An 8,396-nucleotide genomic window follows, 5' to 3' on the forward strand; every position below is an offset into this window, starting at 1 on the left:
TTTCCTTTTACCTGCCACAGAATCCACACCTTTGATGAATTGAGAGGTGGACTAGTTCATTGTGAGGTTAGTTACTAATGAAAGCACCAATAAACTAGTTAGTAAACTACTTATAATGCATGTCATCAGCAGTTATGGGATGTAATTTATTTACCCAGGAAACACTGACCTAATCTTGCTAAACTCTATTCTGTGAAATTATGTGCCAGTTGATCCACCTAAATGGTACTGGTCAGCAGAACTACATTCCCATGTGTTCCTTCCTTCTACATTCCATCTACTGATCACTCGATTATATATTATTACTCTCTACATATAGAATGTACATGGATATACATGGTTTTACACTTGATCTTGGCCAAAAGGCCAAGACGTGTTTATATGCATGGTTTTGGTTGGTGGATGGCTTTATCTTTTTAGGTTGAGTGACTACTTTATGGGGAACTTACACAACATTCTATCTATATGTTTATGTCCTATGTCTGTAGCATCTACATCTCAATCCATCTTCTGGTTCAGAAATGGTGTCAGTAATGGTTTTAAAATGGAAAACAAACAAAAATGAAAAATTCTAGTGATTGGCCAGCGATTTCCGGGATTTTTTTTCTTTTAACTTGATTGTTATTTTCAAGGATTTTACTTTGGTCTAAGTAATGAGACAATATTGTCATGTTGTTCAGGATGCTGATGAGACAAAATACAGGAACATAGGATCTCTTTCCCAGCGGTTCTGGGAAAAGTTTATGGAGTAAAGTATAGCAGAGAAAGCAGTACTGTTGTTATAGCTGCTGAGTTCAAAGAGAAAGGGTAGGGAAGAATATGGTGAGGGTTTAGTTTTCTATGGCTCCTTGCAAGCCTGTGTGATTCCTGATGGGTAATAACTCTCAGCCAAGAAGCCTAAAGGCATAGGTGCCTAGGGCAGGAAGCAAAGGTCTAAATAACTGCTATGCTTATTTAGGTACTTGCTATAAACCATGGATTTATAAGTGCTAAGGACTTCACACAGATTATCCCATTTAACATCACCTATCCCCATTCCATGAATGAGGCTAGCAGAGGTTTAGGGAAGTTAGGTAATTTGAAGGATCAGTGATTCAAATCTGGGTATTTTGACTTGAGAGGCAACTTTTTTGGGTCATTACATTGTTCTCTCTTGAAGTCTAAACACTATCCTCATTGCATAAGCAAGCAAAGGTATTCATCACCATTTTAATTAGGACCTTGAAAGATCCATTATCAATGTCAGGGAACATTCCTGCAGCAAACATTATGAGAAGGGAAACCACTCTCTGCTGCAGTCTGCTATTCCTTTCCTCTCCCTGCACCTTGGTTGTTCAAAAGGGAGTGATGGCTGTAGGAAAGATTGGAAAGGGGGTGGGTGGTACTCAGGGTTTGACCTGTCCTGATTCTGCTAGATAGTTGCAAGAATGTTTCAATACCTGCACTGTATTTGCAAGTCAAAGTTTGTTTTTGTGGAGGGTTTTTTTTTTTTTTAAGATTTTATTTATTCATTTGAGAGAGAGAGAGAGAGAGAGAGCACAAGCAAGAGAAGCAGAGGCGGAGGCAGAGAGAGAAGCAGGCTCCCCGCTGAGCTGGGAGCCTGACACAGGGCTTGATCCCAGAACCCTGGGATCATGACCTGAGCCGAAGGCAGACGCTTAACCATCTGAGCCACCCAGGTGTCCCTGTGTGTAGTAGGTTTTGTATGGCCTTTGTTGGTATGTGACTATATTTTTAGTTCACTGATGACTTCAAGCCCTGTGGTGACCCTGTAACATGACCCATTATTTACGGCTTTGCTTTATTTAATTTTCCAGTAATCTAAGGAGGCAGCTATTATTATTCTATGCCATGAATTCGAAGTCATACATTCTGGCCCCCTCCTGCCTATATTTTAACATTGTTAGGTCAGGATGTCTCTTACAATTGATGGTATGTGTGTATCTAGTTTAATTGGCAGTATTTTTTTTTTTCTTAGTGGCACATAAAATAGTAGTGCAGTTTTAAAAAATGATGGTGTTTTGGATGTAACAAGATACAGTATCTCTGGTTTATGGAGGCAACTATGGAGGTCAAATGATTTATTCTGGGTTGCCCAACTAGGGATTGGTAGTAATGTGTGATGGCAAATTGTTGAGAGAATCAGTTTCTCCTTCACCCTGTGCACAGTTGGTCTACATTTTTCCAACCTCTCTTGCCATTATGTTTGGCATGAGACACAGTGATAGACACATAACTGGAACCACAAAAACACATGTTTTTCTCCACTTTTTCTTTTCCCAGTCAGGTAGCTGGATGTTCATGTCCAGAGTAACCCTGGGAGCCACCTGTTGAAGGTGACTGAACTTCTACCAAACTGATTCATGAAGGACTATATGGAGCAGAGCTGTTTCCCTTCCCCACTTTCTCTAATCTACTGATTGACTTTCCATGAGTGAGAGTTAAACTTACATTGTGTTAAGCCATTGAAATTTTGGGATTCATATGTTGCAAATAGATTCTCTTACCTTAACAAATATATCAGTAGAGCTGGGATTCAAACCTTGTCATTCAAATTCCAAAACCTGTCTTCTTAACTAGCATTTCTTCAAGTTAACTGGTATTATATTGAATAAAGGTTTTCATGATGAAAGAAATTTGGGAAACACTTGTTTGAGTAAGTTTTGTGATGTAAGACTTTTTGGAGCCATGCGGGTATGCATTGTGAATCTCAAACAAGTGTCATATGCAGTTTTGATGGCTCTCTATGACACTGACACTGACTATGTCAGACTTCTAACAACATTGAATCATGTCTCTATAAAAATGTGTTACTTTGTACAGGGCCATATTCTTCCTGGAGGCTGGTGAATACATTTCAAATTAGACTTATAAAGAAACTATTTTTAATGATTTTCTGGTGTGATATTTTCCAGTCCAGTCAGTAAATTTTGTATCCATTCAACTTATTTTGTATATTATTAAATGATAATTTTTATTAAAACTGTTTTGAGGACGGGGTCTGAGGTTTTCTTGTTCACCACTGTATTCACAGCTCCTTGGCACATGGCCTAGCACATGGTAGGCACTCAGCAAATATATGCTAATGTAGTTAAAGAGAGGGCATGGCGCAGTGCAGTGAATGTTGAATTAGGTGTTGAAAAATGTCCTTACTATGGGATCTGTGAGCCTCAATGTCCTCATTTATAAAATAAGGATAATGATATTACTCCATTGGCTTAAAAGGATTCTATGATGATCAAATGGAATAATCTAAGTATGAGCACTTTGTAAAGCTGTAATGCAACATATTAGTACTACTATTAGAATTAAATACTTAGTGTTTGGTAGACTTTATTTAAAGCTTATATTTTCCCACGATTATTAGGCTTTGGTACAGACTCTATATTACATGTAGTTGATAAAATGGAATCATATGTCTCTTCCTCATGGAACATGAGGGAAGTTGAAAATCAGTAAAACTTATGTGAGCATCCTTGCTCAGCAACTTGAGCCATCCTGTCTTTTGGGCACACCAGATAGTCACATGGAAATGCATTCAGCAAGGATTTGAAAGAAGGCTGTAAAGAACTCCAGAATAACCAAAAATAAAAAAGTTAGTTAAAAATCACATAATGAATAATCTTTTAGATTTATCTGGGAAAGCTAATTCAAGTTTGGAAATCTTTTTTCTTCCTCTGAATTTTGCCATGTCTGTTTGTCTTAGAATGAGCAACACATTAATAATCAAAAACAGCTAAGTGTTTGAGCAAGTGTCCTTCACATCAACCCCTGATTTCCTTTTGCTTCTATATAAGAAAAGGTTCATTACTATCACTGGCGTAGGCTTCTCATTTTGAAAGTACTTGGATGAAATGTGTCCTGTGGTACTAAGTATTCTCCCTGTTAATGTACTCTGTATATTGGATGTGTGTTGAGTTTATTTGGACCCTCTCTAAGCGTTAGCAGTGAAATTATCTTAGATTGCTTTCTTTCAAACATTGATCTTTCGTCACTGTTGGATCAGATGTTTTTATTGCCAAATGACAGGGCCACGTGTATGGACTATTTTCAGGCAGCGATATATGGTACGGCAGCAAGGGAAGAGAAGAAAGCTCTTAGGTTTTGGTAATGTACTGAATGGCTTACTCCCTTTTCCAAGAAACAATTCCAGAAACAAAATGTTTTCTCTTGAGCTTAAATGAAAAGCAGATACAACAAAGCCTTTAACTGAGAAATAATAGATCCACTGGCAATAGGTACTGAAGGAATTGCACACTATTTAGACTTCTCAAAAAATTGGCTATACTTGTTAGCTGGGGGTCCAAAAATTCTCTGGAAATTATTGTCTATGTTAACCATAAAACTACTAAACAGTTTATTATTGTCAAATTCACTTAAAATGGATAACCTTGATCTCTGAGAAATTCCCTTTAGGGAATCGCCTGTGGTGAGAATATATTTTAGAAGTCCATTGTGAAGCGTTTCAATAAATCAGTATGATTGAAGAAAATTTGATGTTCCTATGGAAATTTCCATGCTTTCATTGCCCCCCCTTATTATTAAGACTAGTTATTCCTATGCTAAAGAATCTCGGGACTAACATTTTCTCAGTTTAAAGCATAGTTTATGAATACTAATGGAAAGAATGTTACTGTGGAAATTCATTTGCTTCTCTTAGTCTGCATTATCTATCTCCTTACTCAAGTTTACCTTTAACTTCTGTCAACCTAAATTAGTTCTGTTATCCAATCCAGATATAGTCTATATATTTACCATGAGGGAGATGTAAGCCCTAAATATTTGGTAACCTACTTTTCTGATGGGGCCTTATAAAAGTTGTTGTTGAGATCATATAGAGATTCTATGATATGGATTTTAGTTGTAGGTAAACAACCACGCCTGTTTGTCCAGCACTGAGGGGTTTCCTGGGACACAGCACAGCTCTCCACGGAATGGAACAGTTGGTCATCCCAGTGTGTCAATAATATATACATTAAACATTATATGAAAAATACTTAACCCAATAGCCCAACATTAATTATGAAATATATATCCCCAACAAGTCTTCATTTTTCTAGGAATTGCATTGGCATTGAACTCATTCTTTGAAATATTGCTTACTTAATTACTGATCATTTTAATGAAGAGATCATTGGATGCTTCTGACTTTTAGATAATATAATTTACTTATTTTTGCATTTAGATCAACTTTATTATGTTCAAAATATAGAATTTGTTGTGACTTTCCTATACTCTTTCTTAGTTTTAATTTAATAAGACATAAGAAATTATAGGCCAAGAACTTCATTTAAGAAATATTTTTTATTTATTTTTTATTTTTAAAGATTTTATTTATTTATTTGGCAGAGAGAGACACAGCGAGAGAGGGAACACAAGCAAGGGGAGTGGGAGAAGGAGAAGCAGGCTTCCCACTGAGCAGGGAGCCCGATGTGGGGCTTGATCCCAGGACCCTGGGATCATGACCTGAGGCGAAGGGAGACGCTTAATGACTGAGTCACCCAGGCGCCTCTAAGAAATATTTTTTAATGGTTTATTTTCCAGTTGCTTTTTTTTTTATGCCGAGATATTTACGTTTGGAGGTCATTAAACATATTTCTACTTTTCTGTGAATTTGAGCAGAATAATTACAAAGTTCCCCATGTACTGTTTTTGCTGAAAATCAGACAGTCAAGTTTTACATGTCTGCAAAATAAATATCTTGTCAACACTCCTTACTTCTTTTTATTTTCCCAGAGCTTTGGTTTGTAAAACAAGCCTGATATGTGTTGGCTTTCTTTTATAAGATGACTTCGTTCCTTTTCATGAAATATTGTAATCCAAAGCTCCAAAGAGCTTGAATTATCCCAATATTAGGTGTCTTAAGATTTGTACTAGTGAGACATAGCATAGAGGACAAAGAATACCTACTAAATTTCTGAAGTATTTGAGCTTGAAGGAACAATCTTAGAAAGACTCTCCTTTTTTTTTTTTTTTAAGATTTTATTTATTTATTTGAGAGAGAGAGAGCAAGCGAGAGAAAGCAGGGAGAGGGGTGAGGAGCAGATGGAGAAGGACAAACAGACTCCACGATGAGCGTGGAGCCATCGGGACTCGATCCCACGACCCTGAGATCATGACCTGAACTGAAACCAAGAGTTGGATGCTTTAACTGACTGAGCCACCCAGCTGCCCCAAAAGACTCTCCTTTCTTAAACTTGAATAAGAGTTGCAAAGAGTGAATTTCATTTTAGAAGGGTAAAGTGGGTCATAATATTGAACAAGGTAACAAAAGCACATCAATTCACTCTGGTGGCAGCTAATAGTTGCATTATAGACATACCTACCTGGTCCATTTACTCTTTCTGAGGGAACATAGAATGACAAATGTGTTGAATGCCCATTTCATTTTTGAAGGAAGTGAGAGGAAATAGAGGGTTAGTTTGATTCCACTGTCTGGGAACTTTTGGAAATGGATGTTCTAATATTACATGGCAGGAGATGCTAATAGGTGGCCATATTAAGTGATAGAATTTGTTGTACCTATTTTTCCTTTCTTGGTGTACTTTATGGACTGTTTTGCCATACTGCACATTATCAGGACCTCAGATGCTGTCTGTGGTCTTTAACAGTGAACTCCTTTTCATTCTTTATATAAGTGAACCCTTATATAAAAAAAGGCCAAGAGTTAAACTGCATGTCATGTCTAGTATCAGGTGAATCCTGCTTCCCAGAAGAACTATTACCATTTCTTTGTAGGTCTTTTGTAGTATCTATGTATATTTAATTATATTTATATGTTATTTAATTATTATTTGATTATATTAAAATATTTTAGTATTTTTAGTACTTAGTATATTTAGCATTTTAAATATTCATATATTTATACATTTTTTTCATTGGGAAAAGACACATTTTAATTATATCACAAATAGCTTTTCATGACATTAATTTATATTTACAGATCTTCTGGCTGTACAGCTATTCCTTGAGTATGAAATACATCTATCTATCTAGCTAGCTAGCTAGCTAGCTAGATAGATAGATACATAGATAACCTTCTATGAGGGAGTAAAGCTGGGTACTAACTCTTAGCAGTATTGCATACTGTCTTTCTGTACTCAAAATAATTCAGTTGTCTATCTAAGACCCATATCTGATAGTTGCACAAGAAATGTTATTTGTTTTTGACTTTTGAAGGCTGAATTTGTTTTTCTCTTTGAATGGTAACCGGAAAATCAGGGAATGTGAATTTTAGTCCCTAATGACCATCCTTAAGATTTCACTTCTAGGCCATTTTTTTTTTTAATGGTTGATGGTCTTCCCTACCATCCTAAACAATGTATAGCAAGTCATCTACACCCTAAGAAATGTAAATCATATGTTATGTTTATTTGGAATTAGAACATCTTCTGGGCTTCTCTATAGTGAATTATGCCTTAACCATATGTGCTAAATTATTCATTCCCACCCGTCAGCAGGTTTGCAAATGGAACTATGGAGGAACCCTCACGTGGTCAATGGTTGTTCTCCGGACAGACATGAATATACAGTGTGTGGACTTGAGTACATAGTGCCAGAAGAAATTAGGTGTCAGGGCTGTGCAAACATAGGCTGAGGGTCTAAAAAGACAATAAATAAACATTACCTGTCCTTCTGAAGGCATCTTTTTTTCAAGCATACCATTTCAAAGGGAAGTGTTAAGGTTAGGGTTAGGATTACAGACTTTAATACCAAAGCAAATGAACCATCTTTTATTTGTACAGCCTAAAGAAAAGGATTCTGAATCTTTACTCCTTATTTTATTCAGATAAATGAATTAGACATGAGAGTCCTCTAAGAATTCCAGTTGTTCATAATTTTAATTGGAGAAGAAAATCTGAGGAATTTGACATTTGTGAAAGGAAAGCTAGCAAAGGACATGAAGCAAAGCTGCAGGAAGTGGTACAGATATTGTGCTTTGTGATCGAATATGTTCTCAGTCCTTCAGGTCATCTCAACTTCTCTCTGAGGTTGTGGAAGAATTTGCTGTACTTCAATCCTCCCCGCCTCCAGCTTTATTGGGATATGAATGACAAATAAAAACTGTATATATTTAGGTTGTACAACATGGTTTTTTAGAAAGTGTAGAATGTGAAGATTTAATTTATATATACATTGTGAAATGGTTGCCACAATCAAATTAATGAACACATCCATTACCTCAGTTACTTTTCTTCCTTTCTTTCTTTCTTTTCTTTTCTTCCTTCCTTCCTTTCTTTCTTTCTTTTCTTTTCTTCCTTCCTTTCTTTTCTTTCTTTCTTTCTTCCTTTCTTTCTTTCTTTTCTTTTCTTCCTTTCTTTCTTTCTTTTCTTTTCTTCCTTCCTTTCTTTTCTTTCTTTCTTTCTTTCTTTCTTTCTTTCTTTCTTTCTTTCTTT

Source organism: Neomonachus schauinslandi, chromosome 5, assembly GCF_002201575.2.
Source record: "Neomonachus schauinslandi chromosome 5, ASM220157v2, whole genome shotgun sequence".
Lineage (NCBI taxonomy): Eukaryota > Metazoa > Chordata > Mammalia > Carnivora > Phocidae > Neomonachus > Neomonachus schauinslandi.